Consider the following 23,988-nt stretch of genomic DNA (forward strand, 5'->3'; position numbering starts at 1 on the left):
TGTAATGTCGATTTAACTAAAATAAACGAAATGATCCGTGCTGTTACAGGGAGAACTCGGGTTTAAACCAAGGACCTCTCGATCTGCAGTCGCATGCTCTACCACTGAGCTATTCCCCCTTGTTCAAGACCGTAATGTCGTTTTAAGTAAAATAAACGGAATGATCCGTGCTGTTACAGGGGGAAATCAGGTTTGACCAAGGACCTCTCGATCTGCAGTCGAATGCTCTACCACTAAGCTATTCCCCCTTGTTCAGGACCGTATTGTCGTTTTAACTAAAATAAACGGAATGATACGTGCTGTTACAGTGAGAACTCGGGTTTGAACCAAGGACCTCTCGATCTGCAGTCGAATGCTCTACCATTGAGCTATTCCACCTTGTTCATAACCGTTATGTCGATTTAACTAAAATAAACGGATTGATCCGTGCTATTACAGGGAAAACTCGGGTTTGAACCATGGACCTCTCGATCTGCAGTCGAATGCTCTACCACTGAGCTATTCCCCCTTGTTTGTAGCTGTAATGTCGATTTAACTAAAATAAACGAAATGATCCGTGCTGTAACAGGGAGAACTCGGGTTTAAACCACGGACCTCTCGATCTGCAGTCGCATGCTCTACCACTAAGCTATTCCCCCGTGTTCAAGACCGTAATGTCGTTTTAACTAAAATAAACGGAATGATCCGTGCTGTTACAGGGAGAACTCGGGTTTAACCAAGCACCTCTCGATCTGCCGTCGAATTCTCTACCGCTGAGCTATTCCTACTTGTTCATTTTCGTAATGTCGATTTAACTAAAATAAAGGGAATGATTCGTACTACTACAGGGGGAACTCAGGTTTCAACCAAGGACTTCTCAATCTGCAGTCGAATGCTACACCACTGAGCAATTTCCCCTTGTTCATAGCCGTAATGTCGTTTTAACTAAAATAAACGGAATGATCCGTGCTGTTACAGGGAGAACTGGGGTTTGAACCAAGGACCTCTCGATCTGCAGTCGAATGCTCTACCACTGAGCTATTCCCCCTTGTTTGTAGCTGTAATGTCGATTTAACTAAAATAAACGAAATGATCCGTGCTGTAACAGGGAGAACTCGGGTTTAACCAAGCACCTCTCGATCTGCCGTCGAATTCTCTACCACTGAGCTATTCCTACTTGTTCATTATCGTAATGTCGATTTAACTAAAATAAACGAAATGATCCGTGCTGTTACAGGGAGAACTCGGGTTTAAACCAAGGACCTCTCGATCTGCAGTCGCATGCTCTACCACTGAGCTATTCCCCCTTGTTCAAGACCGTAATGTCGTTTTAAGTAAAATAAACGGAATGATCCGTGCTGTTACAGGGGGAAATCAGGTTTGACCAAGGACCTCTCGATCTGCAGTCGAATGCTCTACCACTAAGCTATTCCCCCTTGTTCAGGACCGTATTGTCGTTTTAACTAAAATAAACGGAATGATACGTGCTGTTACAGTGAGAACTCGGGTTTGAACCAAGGACCTCTCGATCTGCAGTCGAATGCTCTACCATTGAGCTATTCCACCTTGTTCATAACCGTTATGTCGATTTAACTAAAATAAACGGATTGATCCGTGCTATTACAGGGAAAACTCGGGTTTGAACCATGGACCTCTCGATCTGCAGTCGAATGCTCTACCACTGAGCTATTCCCCCTTGTTTGTAGCTGTAATGTCGATTTAACTAAAATAAACGAAATGATCCGTGCTGTAACAGGGAGAACTCCGGTTTAAACCACGGACCTCTCGATCTGCAGTCGCATGCTCTACCACTAAGCTATTCCCCCGTGTTCAAGACCGTAATGTCGTTTTAACTAAAATAAACGGAATGATCCGTGCTGTTACAGGGAGAACTCGGGTTTAACCAAGCACCTCTCGATCTGCCGTCGAATTCTCTACCGCTGAGCTATTCCTACTTGTTCATTTTCGTAATGTCGATTTAACTAAAATAAAGGGAATGATTCGTACTACTACAGGGGGAACTCAGGTTTGAACCAAGGACTTCTCAATCTGCAGTCGAATGCTACACCACTGAGCAATTTCCCCTTGTTCATAGCCGTAATGTCGTTTTAACTAAAATAAACGGAATGATCCGTGCTGTTACAGGGAGAACTGGGGTTTGAACCAAGGACCTCTCGATCTGCAGTCGAATGCTCTACCACTGAGCTATTCCCCCTTGTTTGTAGCTGTAATGTCGATTTAACTAAAATAAACGAAATGATCCGTGCTGTAACAGGGAGAACTCGGGTTTAACCAAGCACCTCTCGATCTGCCGTCGAATTCTCTACCACTGAGCTATTCCTACTTGTTCATTATCGTAATGTCGATTTAACTAAAATAAACGGAATGATCCGTGCTGTTACAGGGAGAACTCGGGTTTGAACCAAGCACCTCTCGATCTGCCGTCAAATTCTCTACCACTGAGCTATTCCTACTTGTTCATTATCGTAATGTCGATTTAACTAAAATAAACGGAATGATTCGTACTACTACAGGGGGAACTCAGGTTTGAACCAAGGACTTCTCAATCTGCAGTCGAATGCTACACCACTGAGCTATTCCCCCTTGTTCAAAGCGTAATGTCGATTTAACTAAAATAAACGCAATGATCCGTGCTATTACAGGGAAAACTCGGGTTTGATCCATGGACCTTTCGATCTGCAGTCGAATGCTCTACCACTCAGCTACTCCCCTTACTTCAAGGCCGTAATGTCGATTTAACTAAAATAAACCCAATGATCCGTGCTATTACAGGGAAAACTCGGGTTTGAACCACGGACCTCTCGATCTGCAGTCGAACGCTCTACCACTGAGCTATTCCCCCTTGTTTATAGCTGTAATGTCGATTTAACTAAAATAAACGAAATGATCCGTGCTGTTACAGGGAGAACTCGGGTTTAAACCAAGGACCTCTCGATCTGCAGTCGCATGCTCTACCACTGAGCTATTCCCCCTTGTTCAAGACCGTAATGTCGTTTTAAGTAAAATAAACGGAATGATCCGTGCTGTTACAGGGGGAAATCAGGTTTGACCAAGGACCTCTCGATCTGCAGTCGAATGCTCTACCACTAAGCTATTCCCCCTTGTTAAAGACCGTAATGTCGTTTTAACTAAAATAAACGGAATGATCCGTGCTGTTACAGGGAGGACTCGGGTTTGAACCAAGGACCTCTCGATCTGCCGTCGAATGCTCTACCACTGAGCTATTCCCACTTGTTCATAATCGTAATGTCTATTTAACTAAAATAAACGGAATGATTCGTGTTACTACAGGGGGAACTCGGGTTTGAACCAAGGACTTCTCAATCTGCAGTCGAATGCTCTACAACTGAGCTATTCCCCCTTGTTCAAGGCCGTAATGTCGATTTAACCAAAATAAACGGAATGATCTGTGCTGTTACAGGGAAAACTCGGGTTTGAACCAAGCACCTCTCGATCTGCCGTCGAATTCTCTACCACTGAGCTATTCCTACTTGTTCATAATCGTAATGTCGATTTAACTAAAATAAACGGAATGAATCGTACTACTACAGGGGGAACTCAGGTATGAAACCAAGGACTTCTTAATCTGCAGTCGAATGCTACACCACTGAGCTATTCCCCTTGTTCAAGGCGTAATGTCGATTAAACTAAAATAAACGCTATGATCCGTGCTGTTACAGGGAGGACTGGGGTTTGCACCAAGGACCTCTCGATCTGCAGTCGAATGCTCTACCACTCAGCTACTCCCCTTACTTCAAGGCCGTAATGTCGATTTAACTAAAATAAACGCAATGATCCGTGCTATTACAGGGAGAACTCGGGTTTGAACCACGGACCTCTCGATCTGCAGTCGAACGCTCTACCACTGAGCTATTCCCCCTTGTTTATAGCTGTAATGTCGATTTAACTAAAATAAACGAAATGATCCGTGCTGTTACAGTAAGAACTCGGGTTTGAAGCAAGGACCTCTCGATCTGCAATCGAATGCTCTACCACTGAGCTATTCCCCCTTGTTCAAGGCCGTAATGTCGATTTAACTAAAATAAACGGAATGATCTGTGCTGTTGCAGGGAAAACTCGGGTTTGAACCAAGCACCTCTCGATCTGCCGTCGAATTCTCTACCACTGAGCTATTCCTACTTGTTCATTATCGTAATGTCGATTTAACTAAAATAAACGGAATGATTCGTACTACTACAGGGGGAACTCAGGTTTGAACCAAGGACTTCTCAATCTGCAGTCGAATGCTACACCACTGAGCTATTCCCCCTTGTTCATAGCCGTAATGTCGATTTAACTAAAATAAACGCAATGATCCGTGCTGTTACAGTGAGAACTCGGGTTTGAACCAAGGACCTCTCGATCTGCAGTCGAATGCTCTACCATTGAGCTATTCCACTTGTTCATAACCGTTATGTCGATTTAACTAAAATAAACGGATTGATCCGTGCTGTTACAGGGAGAACTCGGGTTTGAACCAAGCACCTCTCGATCTGCCGTCGAATTCTCTACCACTGACCTATTCCTACTTGTCCATAATCGTAATGTCGATTTAACTAAAATAAACGGAATGATTCGTACTACTACAGGGGGAATTCAGGTTTGAACCAAGGACTTCTCAATCTGCAGTCGAATGCTACACCACTGAGCTATTCCCCCTTGTTCAAGGCGTAATGTCGATTTAACTAAAATAAACGCAATGATCCGTGCTATTACAGGGAAAACTCGGGTTTGATCCATGGACCTTTCGATCTGCAGTCGAATGCTCTACCACTCAGCTACTCCCCTTACTTCAAGGCCGTAATGCCGATTTAACTAAAATAAACGCAATGATCCGTGCTATTACAGGGAAAACTCGGGTTTGAACCACGGACCTCTCGATCTGCAGTCGAACGCTCTACCACTGAGCTATTCCCCCTTGTTTATAGCTGTAATGTCGATTAAACTAAAATAAACGAAATGATCCGTGCTGTTACAGGGAGAACTCGGGTTTAAACCAAGGACCTCTCGATCTTCAGTCGCATGCTCTACCACTGAGCTATTCCCCCTTGTTCAAGACCGTAATGTCGTTTTAAGTAAAATAAACGGAATGATCCGTGCTGTTACAGGGGGAAATCAGGTTTGACCAAGGACCTCTCGATCTGCAGTCGAATGCTCTACCACTAAGCTATTCCCCCTTGTTAAAGACCGTAATGTCGTTTTAACTAAAATAAACGGAATGATCCGTGCTGTTACAGGGAGGACTCGGGTTTGAACCAAGGACCTCTCGATCTGCCGTCGAATGCTCTACCACTGAGCTATTCCCACTTGTTCATAATCGTAATGTCTATTTAACTAAAATAAACGGAATGATTCGTGTTACTACAGGGGGAACTCGGGTTTGAACCAAGGACTTCTCAATCTGCAGTCGAATGCTCTACAACTGAGCTATTCCCCCTTGTTCAAGGCCGTAATGTCGATTTAACCAAAATAAACGGAATGATCTGTGCTGTTACAGGGAAAACTCGGGTTTGAACCAAGCACCTCTCGATCTGCCGTCGAATTCTCTACCACTGAGCTATTCCTACTTGTTCATAATCGTAATGTCGATTTAACTAAAATAAACGGAATGAATCGTACTACTACAGGGGGAACTCAGGTATGAAACCAAGGACTTCTTAATCTGCAGTCGAATGCTACACCACTGAGCTATTCCCCTTGTTCAAGGCGTAATGTCGATTAAACTAAAATAAACGCTATGATCCGTGCTGTTACAGGGAGGACTGGGGTTTGAACCAAGGACCTCTCGATCTGCAGTCGAATGCTCTACCACTCAGCTACTCCCCTTACTTCAAGGCCGTAATGTCGATTTAACTAAAATAAACGCAATGATCCGTGCTATTACAGGGAGAACTCGGGTTTGAACCACGGACCTCTCGATCTGCAGTCGAACGCTCTACCACTGAGCTATTCCCCCTTGTTTATAGCTGTAATGTCGATTTAACTAAAATAAACGAAATGATCCGTGCTGTTACAGTAAGAACTCGGGTTTGAAGCAAGGACCTCTCGATCTGCAATCGAATGCTCTACCACTGAGCTATTCCCCCTTGTTCAAGGCCGTAATGTCGATTTAACTAAAATAAACGGAATGATCTGTGCTGTTGCAGGGAAAACTCGGGTTTGAACCAAGCACCTCTCGATCTGCCGTCGAATTCTCTACCACTGAGCTATTCCTACTTGTTCATAATCGTAATGTCGATTTAACTAAAATAAACGGAATGAATCGTACTACTACAGGGGGAACTCAGGTATGAAACCAAGTACTTCTTAATCTGCAGTCGAATGCTACACCACTGAGCTATTCCCCTTGTTCAAGGCGTAATGTCGATTAAACTAAAATAAACGCTATGATCCGTGCTGTTACAGGGAGGACTGGGGTTTGAACCAAGGACCTCTCGATCTGCAGTCGAATGCTCTACCACTCAGCTACTCCCCTTACTTCAAGGCCGTAATGTCGATTTAACTAAAATAAACGCAATGATCCGTGCTATTACAGGGAGAACTCGGGTTTGAACTACGGACCTCTCGATCTGCAGTCGAACGCTCTACCACTGAGCTATTCCCCCTTGTTTATAGCTGTAATGTCGATTTAACTAAAATAAACGAAATGATCCGTGCTGTTACAGTAAGAACTCGGGTTTGAAGCAAGGACCTCTCGATCTGCAATCGAATGCTCTACCACTGAGCTATTCCCCCTTGTTCAAGGCCGTAATGTCGATTTAACTAAAATAAACGGAATGATCTGTGCTGTTGCAGGGAAAACTCGGGTTTGAACCAAGCACCTCTCGATCTGCCGTCGAATTCTCTACCACTGAGCTATTCCTACTTGTTCATTATCGTAATGTCGATTTAACTAAAATAAACGGAATGATTCGTACTACTACAGGGGGAACTCAGGTTTGAACCAAGGACTTCTCAATCTGCAGTCGAATGCTACACCACTGAGCTATTCCCCCTTGTTCATAGCCGTAATGTCGATTTAACTAAAATAAACGCAATGATCCGTGCTGTTACAGTGAGAACTCGGGTTTGAACCAAGGACCTCTCGATCTGCAGTCGAATGCTCTACCATTGAGCTATTCCACCTTGTTCATAACCGTTATGTCGATTTAACTAAAATAAACGGATTGATCCGTGCTGTTACAGGGAGAACTCGGGTTTGAACCAAGCACCTCTCGATCTGCCGTCGAATTCTCTACCACTGACCTATTCCTACTTGTCCATAATCGTAATGTCGATTTAACTAAAATAAACGGAATGATTCGTACTACTACAGGGGGAACTCGGGTTTGAACCAAGGACTTCTCAATCTGCAGTCGAATGCTCTACAACTGAGCTATTCCCCCTTGTTCAAGGCCGTAATGTCGATTTAACCAAAATAAACGGAATGATCTGTGCTGTTACAGGGAAAACTCGGGTTTGAACCAAGCACCTCTCGATCTGCCGTCGAATTCTCTACCACTGACCTATTCCTACTTGTCCATAATCGTAATGTCGATTTAACTAAAATAAACGGAATGATTCGTACTACTACAGGGGGAATTCAGGTTTGAACCAAGGACTTCTCAATCTGCAGTCGAATGCTACACCACTGAGCTATTCCCCCTTGTTCAAGGCGTAATGTCGATTTAACTAAAATAAACGCAATGATCCGTGCTATTACAGGGAAAACTCGGGTTTGATCCATGGACCTTTCGATCTGCAGTCGAATGCTCTACCACTCAGCTACTCCCCTTACTTCAAGGCCGTAATGTCGATTTAACTAAAATAAACGCAATGATCCGTGCTATTACAGGGAAAACTCGGGTTTGAACCACGGACCTCTCGATCTGCAGTCGAACGCTCTACCACTGAGCTATTCCCCCTTGTTTATAGCTGTAATGTCGATTAAACTAAAATAAACGAAATGATCCGTGCTGTTACAGGGAGAACTCGGGTTTAAACCAAGGACCTCTCGATCTTCAGTCGCATGCTCTACCACTGAGCTATTCCCCCTTGTTCAAGACCGTAATGTCGTTTTAAGTAAAATAAACGGAATGATCCGTGCTGTTACAGGGGGAAATCAGGTTTGACCAAGGACCTCTCGATCTGCAGTCGAATGCTCTACCACTAAGCTATTCCCCCTTGTTAAAGACCGTAATGTCGTTTTAACTAAAATAAACGGAATGATCCGTGCTGTTACAGGGAGGACTCGGGTTTGAACCAAGGACCTCTCGATCTGCCGTCGAATGCTCTACCACTGAGCTATTCCCACTTGTTCATAATCGTAATGTCTATTTAACTAAAATAAACGGAATGATTCGTGTTACTACAGGGGGAACTCGGGTTTGAACCAAGGACTTCTCAATCTGCAGTCGAATGCTCTACAACTGAGCTATTCCCCCTTGTTCAAGGCCGTAATGTCGATTTAACCAAAATAAACGGAATGATCTGTGCTGTTACAGGGAAAACTCGGGTTTGAACCAAGCACCTCTCGATCTGCCGTCGAATTCTCTACCACTGAGCTATTCCTACTTGTTCATAATCGTAATGTCGATTTAACTAAAATAAACGGAATGAATCGTACTACTACAGGGGGAACTCAGGTATGAAACCAAGGACTTCTTAATCTGCAGTCGAATGCTACACCACTGAGCTATTCCCCTTGTTCAAGGCGTAATGTCGATTAAACTAAAATAAACGCTATGATCCGTGCTGTTACAGGGAGGACTGGGGTTTGAACCAAGGACCTCTCGATCTGCAGTCGAATGCTCTACCACTCAGCTACTCCCCTTACTTCAAGGCCGTAATGTCGATTTAACTAAAATAAACGCAATGATCCGTGCTATTACAGGGAGAACTCGGGTTTGAACCACGGACCTCTCGATCTGCAGTCGAACGCTCTACCACTGAGCTATTCCCCCTTGTTTATAGCTGTAATGTCGATTTAACTAAAATAAACGAAATGATCCGTGCTGTTACAGTAAGAACTCGGGTTTGAAGCAAGGACCTCTCGATCTGCAATCGAATGCTCTACCACTGAGCTATTCCCCCTTGTTCAAGGCCGTAATGTCGATTTAACTAAAATAAACGGAATGATCTGTGCTGTTGCAGGGAAAACTCGGGTTTGAACCAAGCACCTCTCGATCTGCCGTCGAATTCTCTACCACTGAGCTATTCCTACTTGTTCATAATCGTAATGTCGATTTAACTAAAATAAACGGAATGAATCGTACTACTACAGGGGGAACTCAGGTATGAAACCAAGTACTTCTTAATCTGCAGTCGAATGCTACACCACTGAGCTATTCCCCTTGTTCAAGGCGTAATGTCGATTAAACTAAAATAAACGCTATGATCCGTGCTGTTACAGGGAGGACTGGGGTTTGAACCAAGGACCTCTCGATCTGCAGTCGAATGCTCTACCACTCAGCTACTCCCCTTACTTCAAGGCCGTAATGTCGATTTAACTAAAATAAACGCAATGATCCGTGCTATTACAGGGAGAACTCGGGTTTGAACTACGGACCTCTCGATCTGCAGTCGAACGCTCTACCACTGAGCTATTCCCCCTTGTTTATAGCTGTAATGTCGATTTAACTAAAATAAACGAAATGATCCGTGCTGTTACAGTAAGAACTCGGGTTTGAAGCAAGGACCTCTCGATCTGCAATCGAATGCTCTACCACTGAGCTATTCCCCCTTGTTCAAGGCCGTAATGTCGATTTAACTAAAATAAACGGAATGATCTGTGCTGTTGCAGGGAAAACTCGGGTTTGAACCAAGCACCTCTCGATCTGCCGTCGAATTCTCTACCACTGAGCTATTCCTACTTGTTCATTATCGTAATGTCGATTTAACTAAAATAAACGGAATGATTCGTACTACTACAGGGGGAACTCAGGTTTGAACCAAGGACTTCTCAATCTGCAGTCGAATGCTACACCACTGAGCTATTCCCCCTTGTTCATAGCCGTAATGTCGATTTAACTAAAATAAACGCAATGATCCGTGCTGTTACAGTGAGAACTCGGGTTTGAACCAAGGACCTCTCGATCTGCAGTCGAATGCTCTACCATTGAGCTATTCCACCTTGTTCATAACCGTTATGTCGATTTAACTAAAATAAACGGATTGATCCGTGCTGTTACAGGGAGAACTCGGGTTTGAACCAAGCACCTCTCGATCTGCCGTCGAATTCTCTACCACTGACCTATTCCTACTTGTCCATAATCGTAATGTCGATTTAACTAAAATAAACGGAATGATTCGTACTACTACAGGGGGAACTCGGGTTTGAACCAAGGACTTCTCAATCTGCAGTCGAATGCTCTACAACTGAGCTATTCCCCCTTGTTCAAGGCCGTAATGTCGATTTAACCAAAATAAACGGAATGATCTGTGCTGTTACAGGGAAAACTCGGGTTTGAACCAAGCACCTCTCGATCTGCCGTCGAATTCTCTACCACTGAGCTATTCCTACTTGTTCATAATCGTAATGTCGATTTAACTAAAATAAACGGAATGAATCGTACTACTACAGGGGGAACTCAGGTATGAAACCAAGGACTTCTTAATCTGCAGTCGAATGCTACACCACTGAGCTATTCCCCTTGTTCAAGGCGTAATGTCGATTAAACTAAAATAAACGCTATGATCCGTGCTGTTACAGGGAGGACTGGGGTTTGAACCAAGGACCTCTCGATCTGCAGTCGAATGCTCTACCACTCAGCTACTCCCCTTACTTCAAGGCCGTAATGTCGATTTAACTAAAATAAACGCAATGATCCGTGCTATTACAGGGAGAACTCGGGTTTGAACCACGGACCTCTCGATCTGCAGTCGAACGCTCTACCACTGAGCTATTCCCCCTTGTTTATAGCTGTAATGTCGATTTAACTAAAATAAACGAAATGATCCGTGCTGTTACAGTAAGAACTCGGGTTTGAAGCAAGGACCTCTCGATCTGCAATCGAATGCTCTACCACTGAGCTATTCCCCCTTGTTCAAGGCCGTAATGTCGATTTAACTAAAATAAACGGAATGATCTGTGCTGTTGCAGGGAAAACTCGGGTTTGAACCAAGCACCTCTCGATCTGCCGTCGAATTCTCTACCACTGAGCTATTCCTACTTGTTCATAATCGTAATGTCGATTTAACTAAAATAAACGGAATGAATCGTACTACTACAGGGGGAACTCAGGTATGAAACCAAGGACTTCTTAATCTGCAGTCGAATGCTACACCACTGAGCTATTCCCCTTGTTCAAGGCGTAATGTCGATTAAACTAAAATAAACGCTATGATCCGTGCTGTTACAGGGAGGACTGGGGTTTGAACCAAGGACCTCTCGATCTGCAGTCGAATGCTCTACCACTCAGCTACTCCCCTTACTTCAAGGCCGTAATGTCGATTTAACTAAAATAAACGCAATGATCCGTGCTATTACAGGGAGAACTCGGGTTTGAACTACGGACCTCTCGATCTGCAGTCGAACGCTCTACCACTGAGCTATTCCCCCTTGTTTATAGCTGTAATGTCGATTTAACTAAAATAAACGAAATGATCCGTGCTGTTACAGTAAGAACTCGGGTTTGAAGCAAGGACCTCTCGATCTGCAATCGAATGCTCTACCACTGAGCTATTCCCCCTTGTTCAAGGCCGTAATGTCGATTTAACTAAAATAAACGGAATGATCTGTGCTGTTGCAGGGAAAACTCGGGTTTGAACCAAGCACCTCTCGATCTGCCGTCGAATTCTCTACCACTGAGCTATTCCTACTTGTTCATTATCGTAATGTCGATTTAACTAAAATAAACGGAATGATTCGTACTACTACAGGGGGAACTCAGGTTTGAACCAAGGACTTCTCAATCTGCAGTCGAATGCTACACCACTGAGCTATTCCCCCTTGTTCATAGCCGTAATGTCGATTTAACTAAAATAAACGCAATGATCCGTGCTGTTACAGTGAGAACTCGGGTTTGAACCAAGGACCTCTCGATCTGCAGTCGAATGCTCTACCATTGAGCTATTCCACCTTGTTCATAACCGTTATGTCGATTTAACTAAAATAAACGGATTGATCCGTGCTGTTACAGGGAGAACTCGGGTTTGAACCAAGCACCTCTCGATCTGCCGTCGAATTCTCTACCACTGACCTATTCCTACTTGTCCATAATCGTAATGTCGATTTAACTAAAATAAACGGAATGATTCGTACTACTACAGGGGGAACTCGGGTTTGAACCAAGGACTTCTCAATCTGCAGTCGAATGCTCTACAACTGAGCTATTCCCCCTTGTTCAAGGCCGTAATGTCGATTTAACCAAAATAAACGGAATGATCTGTGCTGTTACAGGGAAAACTCGGGTTTGAACCAAGCACCTCTCGATCTGCCGTCGAATTCTCTACCACTGAGCTATTCCTACTTGTTCATAATCGTAATGTCGATTTAACTAAAATAAACGGAATGAATCGTACTACTACAGGGGGAACTCAGGTATGAAACCAAGGACTTCTTAATCTGCAGTCGAATGCTACACCACTGAGCTATTCCCCTTGTTCAAGGCGTAATGTCGATTAAACTAAAATAAACGCTATGATCCGTGCTGTTACAGGGAGGACTGGGGTTTGAACCAAGGACCTCTCGATCTGCAGTCGAATGCTCTACCACTCAGCTACTCCCCTTACTTCAAGGCCGTAATGTCGATTTAACTAAAATAAACGCAATGATCCGTGCTATTACAGGGAGAACTCGGGTTTGAACCACGGACCTCTCGATCTGCAGTCGAACGCTCTACCACTGAGCTATTCCCCCTTGTTTATAGCTGTAATGTCGATTTAACTAAAATAAACGAAATGATCCGTGCTGTTACAGTAAGAACTCGGGTTTGAAGCAAGGACCTCTCGATCTGCAATCGAATGCTCTACCACTGAGCTATTCCCCCTTGTTCAAGGCCGTAATGTCGATTTAACTAAAATAAACGGAATGATCTGTGCTGTTGCAGGGAAAACTCGGGTTTGAACCAAGCACCTCTCGATCTGCCGTCGAATTCTCTACCACTGAGCTATTCCTACTTGTTCATAATCGTAATGTCGATTTAACTAAAATAAACGGAATGAATCGTACTACTACAGGGGGAACTCAGGTATGAAACCAAGGATTTCTTAATCTGCAGTCGAATGCTACACCACTGAGCTATTCCCCTTGTTCAAGGCGTAATGTCGATTAAACTAAAATAAACGCTATGATCCGTGCTGTTACAGGGAGGACTGGGGTTTGAACCAAGGACCTCTCGATCTGCAGTCGAATGCTCTACCACTCAGCTACTCCCCTTACTTCAAGGCCGTAATGTCGATTTAACTAAAATAAACGCAATGATCCGTGCTATTACAGGGAGAACTCGGGTTTGAACTACGGACCTCTCGATCTGCAGTCGAACGCTCTACCACTGAGCTATTCCCCTTGTTTATAGCTGTAATGTCGATTTAACTAAAATAAACGAAATGATCCGTGCTGTTACAGTAAGAACTCGGGTTTGAAGCAAGGACCTCTCGATCTGCAATCGAATGCTCTACCACTGAGCTATTCCCCCTTGTTCAAGGCCGTAATGTCGATTTAACTAAAATAAACGGAATGATCTGTGCTGTTGCAGGGAAAACTCGGGTTTGAACCAAGCACCTCTCGATCTGCCGTCGAATTCTCTACCACTGAGCTATTCCTACTTGTTCATTATCGTAATGTCGATTTAACTAAAATAAACGGAATGATTCGTACTACTACAGGGGGAACTCAGGTTTGAACCAAGGACCTCTCAATCTCCAGTCGAATGCTACACCACTGAGCTATTCCCCCTTGTTCATAGCCGTAATGTCGATTTAACTAAAATAAACGCAATGATCCGTGCTGTTACAGTGAGAACTCGGGTTTGAACCAAGGACCTCTCGATCTGCAGTCGAATGCTCTACCATTGAGCTATTCCACCTTGTTCATAACCGTTATGTCGATTTAACTAAAATAAACGGATTGATCCGTGCTGTTACAGGGAGAACTCGGGTTTGAACCAAGCACCTCTCGATCTGCCGTCGAATTCTCTACCACTGACCTATTCCTACTTGTCCATAATCGTAATGTCGATTTAACTAAAATAAACGGAATGATTCGTACTACTACAGGGGGAATTCAGGTTTGAACCAAGGACTTCTCAATCTGCAGTCGAATGCTACACCACTGAGCTATTCCCCCTTGTTCAAGGCGTAATGTCGATTTAACTAAAATAAACGCAATGATCCGTGCTATTACAGGGAAAACTCGGATTTGGTCCATGGACCTTTCGATCTGCAGTCGAATGCTCTACCACTCAGCTACTCCCCTTACTTCAAGGCCGTAATGTCGATTTAACTAAAATAAACGCAATGATCCGTGCTATTACAGGGAAAACTCGGGTTTGAACCACGGACCTCTCGATCTGCAGTCGAACGCTCTACCACTGAGCTATTCCCCCTTGTTTATAGCTGTAATGTCGATTTAAGTAAAATAAACGGAATGATCCGTGCTGTTACAGGGGGAAATCAGGTTTGACCAAGGACCTCTCGATCTGCAGTCGAATGCTCTACCACTAAGCTATTCCCCCTTGTTAAAGACCGTAATGTCGTTTTAACTAAAATAAACGGAATGATCCGTGCTGTTACAGGGAGGACTCGGGTTTGAACCAAGGACCTCTCGATCTGCCGTCGAATGCTCTACCACTGAGCTATTCCCACTTGTTCATAATCGTAATGTCTATTTAACTAAAATAAACGGAATGATTCGTGTTACTACAGGGGGAACTCGGGTTTGAACCAAGGACTTCTCAATCTGCAGTCGAATGCTCTACAACTGAGCTATTCCCCCTTGTTCAAGGCCGTAATGTCGATTTAACCAAAATAAACGGAATGATCTGTGCTGTTACAGGGAAAACTCGGGTTTGAACCAAGCACCTCTCGATCTGCCGTCGAATTCTCTACCACTGAGCTATTCCTACTTGTTCATAATCGTAATGTCGATTTAACTAAAATAAACGGAATGAATCGTACTACTACAGGGGGAACTCAGGTATGAAACCAAGGACTTCTTAATCTGCAGTCGAATGCTACACCACTGAGCTATTCCCCTTGTTCAAGGCGTAATGTCGATTAAACTAAAATAGACGCTATGATCCGTGCTGTTACAGGGAGGACTGGGGTTTGAACCAAGGACCTCTCGATCTGCAGTCGAATGCTCTACCACTCAGCTACTCCCCTTACTTCAAGGCCGTAATGTCGATTTAACTAAAATAAACGCAATGATCCGTGCTATTACAGGGAGAACACGGGTTTGAACCACGGACCTCTCGATCTGCAGTCGAACGCTCTACCACTGAGCTATTCCCCCTTGTTTATAGCTGTAATGTCGATTTAACTAAAATAAACGAAATGATCCGTGCTGTTACAGTAAGAACTCGGGTTTGAAGCAAGGACCTCTCGATCTGCAATCGAATGCTCTACCACTGAGCTATTCCCCCTTGTTCAAGGCCGTAATGTCGATTTAACTAAAATAAACGGAATGATCTGTGCTGTTGCAGGGAAAACTCGGGTTTGAACCAAGCACCTCTCGATCTGCCGTCGAATTCTCTACCACTGAGCTATTCCTACTTGTTCATAATCGTAATGTCGATTTAACTAAAATAAACGGAATGAATCGTACTACTACAGGGGGAACTCAGGTATGAAACCAAGGACTTCTTAATCTGCAGTCGAATGCTACACCACTGAGCTATTCCCCTTGTTCAAGGCGTAATGTCGATTAAACTAAAATAAACGCTATGATCCGTGCTGTTACAGGGAGGACTGGGGTTTGAACCAAGGACCTCTCGATCTGCAGTCGAATGCTCTACCACTCAGCTACTCCCCTTACTTCAAGGCCGTAATGTCGATTTAACTAAAATAAACGCAATGATCCGTGCTATTACAGGGAAAACTCGGGTTTGAACCACGGACCTCTCGATCTGCAGTCGAACGCTCTACCACTGAGCTATTTCCCCTTGTTTATAGCTGTAATGTCGATTTAACTAAAATAAACGAAATGATCCGTGCTGTTACAGGGAGAACTCGGGTTTAAACCAAGGACCTCTCGATCTGCAGTCGCATGCTCTACCACTGAGCTATTCCCCCTTGTTCAAGACCGTAATGTCGTTTTAAGTAAAATAAACGGAATGATCCGTGCTGTTACAGGGGGAAATCAGGTTTGACCAAGGACCTCTCGATCTGCAGTCGAATGCTCTACCACTAAGCTATTCCCCCTTGTTAAAGACCGTAATGTCGTTTTAACTAAAATAAACGGAATGATCGGTGCTGTTACAGGGAGAACTCGGGTTTGAACCAAGGACCTCTCGATCTGCCGTCGAATGCTCTACCACTGAGCTATTCCCACTTGTTCATAATCGTAATGTCTATTTAACTAAAATAAACGGAATGATTCGTGTTACTACAGGGGGAACTCGGGTTTGAACCAAGGACTTCTCAATCTGCAGTCGAATGCTCTACAACTGAGCTATTCCCCCTTGTTCAAGGCCGTAATGTCGATTTAACTAAAATAAACGCAATGATCCGTGCTGTTACAGTAAGAACTCGGGTTTGAAGCAAGGAACTCTCGATCTGCAATCGAATGCTCTACCACTGAGCTATTCCCCCTTGTTCAAGGCCGTAATGTCGATTTAACTAAAATAAACGGAATGATCTGTGCTGTTACAGGGAAAACTCGGGTTTGAACCAAGCACCTCTCGATCTGCCGTCGAATTCTCTACCACTGAGCTATTCCTACTTGTTCATAATCGTAATGTCGATTTAACTAAAATAAACGGAATGAATCATACTACTACAAGGGGAACTCAGGTATGAAACCAAGGACTTCTTAATCTGCAGTCAAATGCTACACCACTGAGCTATTCCCCCTTGTTCAAGGCGTAATGTCGATTAAACTAAAATAAACGCTATGATCCGTGCTGTTACAGGGAGAACTCGGGTTTGAACCAAGGACCTCTCGATCTGCAGTCGAATGCTCTACCACTGAGCTATTCCCCCTTGTTCAAGGCGGAATGTCGATTTAACTAAAATAAACGAAATGATTCGTGCTGTTACAGTGAGAACTCGGGTTTGAACCAAGGACCTCTCGATCTGCAATCGAATGTTCTACCACTGAGCTATTCCCTCTTGTTCAAGGCCGTAATGTCGATTTAACTAAAATAAACCAAATGATCCGCGCTGTTACAGGGAGAACTGGGGTTTGAACCAAGGACCTCTCGATCTGCAATCGCATACTCTACCACTGAGCTATTCCTACTTGTTCTTAATCGTAATGTCGATTGAACTAAAATAAACGGAATGAATCGTACTACTACAGGGGGAACTCAGGTTTGAACCAAGGACTTCTTAATCTGCAGTCGAATGCGACACCACTGAGTTATTTCCCCTTGTTCAAGGCGGAATGTCGATTTAACTAAAATAAACCAAATGATCCGTGTTGTTACAGGGAGAACTGGGGTTTGAACCAAGGACCTCTCGATCTGCAGTCGCATACTCTACCACTGAGCTTTTCCTACTTGTTCATAATCGTAATGTCGATTTAACTATAATAAACGGAATTAATAGTACTACTACAGGGGGAACTCAGGTTTGAACCAAGGACTTCTTAATCTGCAGTCGAATGCTACACCACTGAGCTATTACCCCTTGTTCAAGGCGGAATGTCGATTTAACTAAAATAAACGAAATTATCCGTGCTGTTACAGGGAGAACTGGGGTTTGAACCAAGGACCTCTCGATCTGCAGTCGCATACTCTACCACTGAGCTATTCCCCTTGTTCAGGACCGTATTGTCGTTTTAACTAAAATAAACGGAATGATTCGTGCTGTTACAGGGAGAACACGGGTTTGAACCAAGGACCTCTCGATCTGCAGTCGAATGCTCTACCACTGAGCTATTCCCCCTTGTTCAAGGCGGAATGTCGATTTAACTAAAATAAACGAAATGATCCGTGCTGTTACAGGGAGAACTGGGGTTTGAACCAAGGACCTCTCGATCTGCAGTCGCATACTCTACCACTGAGCTATTCCCCTTGTTCAGGACCGTATTGTCGTTTTAACTAAAATAAACGGAATGATTCGTGCTGTTACAGGGAGAACTTGGGTTTGAACCCAGGACCTCTCGATCTGCAATCGAATGCTCTACCACTAAGCTATTCCCCCTTGTTAAAGACCGTAATGTCGTTTTAACTAAAATTAACGGAATGATCCGTGCTGTTACAGGGAGAACTCGGGTTTGAACCAAGGACCTCTCGATCTGCCGTCGAATGCTCTACCACTGAGCTATTCCCACTTGTTCATAATCGTAATGTCTATTTAACTAAAATAAACGGAATGATTCGTGTTACTACAGGGGGAACTCGGGTTTGAACCAAGGACCTCTCGATCTGCAGTCGAATGCTCTACCACTGAGCTATTCCCCCTTGTTCAAGGCGGAATGTCGATTTAACTAAAATAAACCTAATGATCCGTGTTGTTACAGGGAGAACTGGGTTTGGAACCAAGGACCTCTCGATCTGCAGTCGCATACTCTACCACTGAGCTATTCCTACTTGTTCATAATGGTAATGTCGATTTAACTATAATAAACGGAATGAATCGTACTACTACAGGGGGAACTCAGGTTTGAACCAAGGACTTCTTAATCTGCAGTCGAATGCTACACCACTGAGCTATTCCCCCCTGTTCAAGGCGGAATGTCGATTTAACTAAAATAAACGCAATGATCCGTGCTGTTACAATGAGAACTCGGGTTTGAACCAAGGATCTCTCGATCTGCAGTCGAATGCTCTACCACTAAGCTATTCCCCCTTGTTCAAGGCCGTAATGTCGATTTAACTAAAATAAACGAAATGATCCGTGCTGTTACAGGGAGAACTGGGGTTTGAACCAAGGACCTCTCGATCTGCAGTCGCATACTCTACCACTGAGCTATTCCCCTTGTTCAGGACCGTATTGTCGTTTTAACTAAAATAAACGGAATGTTTCGTGCTGTTACAGGGAGAACTCGGGTTTGAACCAAGGACCTCTCGATCTGCAGTCGAATGCTCTACCACTGAGCTATTCCCCCTTGTTCAAGGCGGAATGTCGATTTAACTAAAATAAACGAAATGATCCGTGCTGTTACAGGGAGAACTGGGGTTTGAACCAAGGACCTCTCGATCTGCAGTCGCATACTCTTCCACTGAGCTATTCCCCCTTGTTCAGGACCGTATTATCGTTTTAACTAAAATAAACGGAATGATCCGTGCTGTTACAGGGAGAACTCGGGTTTGAACCAAGGACCTCTCGATCTGCAGTCGCATACTCTACCACTGAGCTATTCCCACTTGTTCAAGGCCGTAATGTCGATTTAACTAAAATAAACCAAATGATCCGTGCTGTTACAGGGAGAACTGGGGTTTGAACCAAGGACCTCTCGATCTGCAGTCGCATACTCTACCACTGAGCTATTCCTAATTGTTCATAATCGTAATGTCGATTTAACTAAAATAAACGGAATGAATCGTACTACTACAGGGGGAACTCAGGTATGAAACCAAAGACTTCTTAATATGCAGTCGAATGCTACACCACTGAGCTATTCCCCTTGTTCAAGGCGCAATGTCGATTAAACTAAAATAAACGCTATGATCCGTGCTGTTACAGGGAGGACTGGGGTTTGAACCAAGGACCTCTCGATCTGCAGTCGCATACTCTACCACTGAGCTATTCCCCCTTGTTCATAGCCGTAATGTCGATTTAACTAAAATAAACGCAATGATCCGTGCTGTTACAAGGAGAACTCGGGTTTGAACCAAGGACCTCTCGATCTGCAGTCGAATGCTCTACCACTGAGCTATTCCCCCTTGTTCAAGGCGGAATGTCGATTTAACTAAAATAAACGAAATGATTCGTGCTGTTACAGGGAGAACTGGGGTTTGAACCAAGGACCTCTCGATCTGCAGTCGAATGCTCTACCACTGAGCTATTCCCCTTTGTTCATAGCCGTAATGTCGATTTAACTAAAATAAACGCAATGATCCGTGCTGTTACAATGAGAACTCGGGTTTGAACCAAGGACCTCTCGATCTGCAGTCGCATACTCTACCACTGAGCTATTCCCCTTGTTCAGGACCGTATTGTCGTTTTAACTAAAATAAACGGAATGATTCGTGCTGTTACAGGGAGAACACGGGTTTGAACCAAGGACCTCTCGATCATCAGTCGAATGCTCTACCACTGAGCTATTCCCCCTTGTTCAAGGCGGAATGTCGATTTAACTAAAATAAACGAAATGATCCGTGCTGTTACAGGGAGAACTGGGGTTTGAATCAAGGACCTCTCGATCTGCAGTCGCATACTCTACCACTGAGCTATTCCCCTTGTTCAGGACCGTATTGTCGTTTTAACTAAAATAAACGGAATGATTCGTGCTGTTACAGGAAGAACTCGGGTTTGAACCCAGGACCTCTCGATCTGCAGTCGAATGCTCTACCACTGAGCTATTCCCCTTTGTTCATAGCCGTAATGTCGATTTAACTAAAATAAACGAAATGATCCGTGCTGTTACAGGGAGAACTCGGGTTTGAACCAAGGACCTCTCGATCTGCCGTCGAATGCTCTACCACTGAGCTATTCCCACTTGTTCAGGACCGTATTGTCGTTTTAACTAAAATAAACGGAATGTTTCGTGCTTTTACAGGGAGAACTGGGGTTTGAACCAAGGACCTCTCGATCTGCAGTCGCATACTCTACCACTGTGCTATTCCCCTTGTTCAGGACCGTATTGTCGTTTTATCTAAAATAAACGGAATGATTCGTGCTGTTACAGGGAGAACACGGGTTTGAACCAAGGACCTCTCGATCTGCAGTCGAATGCTCTACCACTGAGCTATTCCCCCTTGTTCAAGGCGGAATGTCGATTTAACTAAAATAAACGAAATGATCCGTGCTGTTACAATGAGAACTCGGGTTTGAACCAAGGACCTCTCGATCTGCAATCGAATGCTCTACCACTAAGCTATTCCCCCTTGTTAAAGACCGTAATGTCGTTTTAACTAAAATAAACGGAATGATCCGTGCTGTTACAGGGAGAACTCGGGTTTGAACCAAGGACCTCTCGATCTGCAGTCGAATGCTCTACCACTGAGCTATTCCCCCTTGTTCAAGGCGGAATGTCGATTTAACTAAAATAAACGAAATGATCCGTGCTGTTACAGGGAGAACTGGGGTTTGAACCAAGGACCTCTCGATCTGCAGTCGCATACTCTACCACTGAGCTATTCCTAATTGTTCATAATCGTAATGTCGATTTAACTAAAATAAACGGAATGAATCGTACTACTACAGGGGGAACTCAGGTATGAAACCAAAGACTTCTTAATCTGCAGTCGAATGCTACACCACTGAGCTATTCCCCTTGTTCAAGGCGTAATGTCGATTAAACTAAAATAAACGCTATGATCCGTGCTGTTACAGGGAGGACTGGGGTTTGAACAAAGGACCTCTCGATCTGCAGTCGCATACTCTACCACTGAGCTATTCCCCCTTGTTCATAGCCGTAATGTCGATTTAACTAAAATAAACGCAATGATCCGTGCTGTTACAAGGAGAACTCGGGTTTGAACCAAGGACCTTTCGATCTGCAGTCGAATGCTCTACCACTGAGCTATTCCCCCTTGTTCAAGGCGGAATGTCGATTTAACTAAAATAAACGAAATGATTCGTGCTGTTACAGGGAGAACTGGGGTTTGAACCAAGGACCTCTCGATCTGCAGTCGAATGCTCTACCACTGAGCTATTCCCCTTTGTTCATAGCCGTAATGTCGATTTAACTAAAATAAACGCAATGATCCGTGCTGTTACAATGAGAACTCGGGTTTGAACCAAGGACCTCTCGATCTGCAGTCGCATACTCTACCACTGAGCTATTCCCCTTGTTCAGGACCGTATTGTCGTTTTAACTAAAATAAACGGAATGATTCGTGCTGTTACAGGGAGAACTCGAGTTTGAACCAAGGACCTCTCGATCTGCAGTCGAATGCTCTACCACTGAGCTATTCCCCTTGTTCAGGACCGTATTGTCGTTTTAACTAAAATAAACGGAATGATTCGTGCTGTTACAGCGAGAACTCGGGTTTGAACCAAGGACCTCTCGATCTGCAGTCGAATGCTCTACCACTGAGCTATTCCCCCTTGTTCAAGGCGGAATGTCGATTTAACTAAAATAAACGAAATGATCCGTGCTGTTACAGGGAGAACTGGGGTGTGAACCAAGGACCTCTCGATCTGCAGTCGCATACTCTACCACTGAGCTATTCCCCATGTTCAAGGCCGTAATGTAGATTTAACTAAAATAAACGGAATGATCCGTGCTGTTACAGGGAGAACTCGGGTTTGAACCAAGGACCTCTCGATCTGCAGTCGAATGCTCTACCACTGAGCTATTCCCCTTTGTTCATAGCCGTAATGTCGATTTAACTAAAATAAACGCAATGATCCGTGCTGTTACAATGAGAACTCAGGTTTGAACCAAGGACCTCTCGATCTGCAATCGAATGCTCTACCACTGAGCTATTCCCCCTTGTTCAAGGCCGTAATGTCGATTTAACTAAAATAAACGAAATGATCCGTGCTGTTACAGGGAGAACTGGGGTTTGAACCAAGGACCTCTCGATCTGCAGTCGCATACTCTACCACTGAGCTATTCCCCCTTGTTCAGGACCGTATTATCGTTTTAACTAAAATAAACGGAATGATCCGTGCTGTTACAGGGAGAACTCGGGTTTGAACCAAGGACCTCTCGATCTGCAGTCGAATGCTCTACCACTGAGCTATTCCCCCTTGTTCAAGGCCGTAATGTCGATTTAACTAAAATAAACGCAATGATCCGTGCTGTTACAATGAGAACTCGGGTTTGAACCAAGGACCTCTCGATCTGCCGTCGAATTCTCTACCACTGAGCTATTCCTACTTGTTCATTATCGTAATGTCGATTTAACTAAAATAAACGGAATGATCCGTGCTGTTACAGGGAGAACTCGGGTTTGAACCAAGGACCTCTCGATCTGCAGTCGAATGCTCTACCACTGAGCTATTCCCCTTTGTTCATAGCCGTAATGTCGATTTAACTAAAATAAACGCAATGATCCGTGCTGTTACAATGAGAACTCGGGTTTGAACCAAGGACCTCTCGATCTGCAATCGAATGCTCTACCACTGAGCTATTCCCCCTTGTTCAAGGCCGTAATGTAGATTTAACTAAAATAAACGAAATGATCCGTGCTGTTACAGGGAGAACTGGGGTTTGAACCAAGGACCTCTCGATCTGCAGTCGCATACTCTACCACTGAGCTATTCCCCCTTGTTCAGGACCGTATTGTCGTTTTAACTAAAATAAACGGAATGATTCGTGCTGTTACAGTGAGAACTCGGGTTTGAACCAAGGACCTCTCGATCTGCAGTCGAATGCTCTACAATTGAGCTACTCCACCTTGTTCATAACCGTTATGTCGATTTAACTAAAATAAAGGGATTGATCCGTGCTGTTACAGGGAGAACTCGGGTTTGAACCAAGCACCTCTCGATCTGCAGTCGAATGCTCTACCATTGAGCTATTCCACATTGTTCATAACCGTTATGTCGATTTAACTAAAATAAACGGATTGATCCGTGCTGTTACAGGGAGAACTCGGGTTTGAACCAAGCACCTCTCGATCTGCAGTCGAATGCTCTACCACTGAGCTATTCCTACTTGTTCATTATCGTAATGTCGATTTAACTAAAATAAACGGAATGATCCGTGCTGTTGCAGGGAGAACTCGGGTTTGAACCAAGCACCTCTCGATCTGCCGTCGAATTCTCTACCACTGAGCTATTCCTACT

General features: G+C 44.1%; 8 non-coding genes across 8 annotated transcripts; all 8 read right to left on the reverse strand.

Moving 5' to 3' along the window:
- Positions 1 to 15,361: 15,361 nt before the first annotated feature.
- On the reverse strand, positions 15,362 to 15,433 carry TRNAC-GCA (transfer RNA cysteine (anticodon GCA)). The gene has a single exon. It is a non-coding gene; the product is annotated as a tRNA-Cys (tRNA).
- Positions 15,434 to 17,049: 1,616 nt separating this feature from the next.
- On the reverse strand, positions 17,050 to 17,121 carry TRNAC-GCA (transfer RNA cysteine (anticodon GCA)). Its single transcript has one exon. It is a non-coding gene; the product is annotated as a tRNA-Cys (tRNA).
- Positions 17,122 to 18,473: 1,352 nt separating this feature from the next.
- Positions 18,474 to 18,545, reverse strand: TRNAC-GCA (transfer RNA cysteine (anticodon GCA)). The gene has a single exon. It is a non-coding gene; the product is annotated as a tRNA-Cys (tRNA).
- Positions 18,546 to 19,120: 575 nt separating this feature from the next.
- TRNAC-GCA (transfer RNA cysteine (anticodon GCA)) lies at positions 19,121 to 19,192 on the reverse strand. Its single transcript has one exon. It is a non-coding gene; the product is annotated as a tRNA-Cys (tRNA).
- A 1,094-nt stretch (positions 19,193 to 20,286) lies between these two features.
- TRNAI-GAU (transfer RNA isoleucine (anticodon GAU)) lies at positions 20,287 to 20,358 on the reverse strand. Its single transcript has one exon. It is a non-coding gene; the product is annotated as a tRNA-Ile (tRNA).
- Positions 20,359 to 21,192: 834 nt separating this feature from the next.
- Positions 21,193 to 21,264, reverse strand: TRNAC-GCA (transfer RNA cysteine (anticodon GCA)). The gene has a single exon. It is a non-coding gene; the product is annotated as a tRNA-Cys (tRNA).
- A 446-nt stretch (positions 21,265 to 21,710) lies between these two features.
- On the reverse strand, positions 21,711 to 21,782 carry TRNAC-GCA (transfer RNA cysteine (anticodon GCA)). Its single transcript has one exon. It is a non-coding gene; the product is annotated as a tRNA-Cys (tRNA).
- A 1,093-nt stretch (positions 21,783 to 22,875) lies between these two features.
- On the reverse strand, positions 22,876 to 22,947 carry TRNAC-GCA (transfer RNA cysteine (anticodon GCA)). The gene has a single exon. It is a non-coding gene; the product is annotated as a tRNA-Cys (tRNA).
- Positions 22,948 to 23,988: the final 1,041 nt, after the last annotated feature.

The sequence above is a fragment of the Phalangium opilio genome, unplaced genomic scaffold (assembly GCF_054372755.1).
Source record: "Phalangium opilio isolate 3A_F unplaced genomic scaffold, DU_Popi_V2 ptg000487l_1, whole genome shotgun sequence".
Classification (NCBI taxonomy): Eukaryota; Metazoa; Arthropoda; class Arachnida; order Opiliones; family Phalangiidae; genus Phalangium; species Phalangium opilio.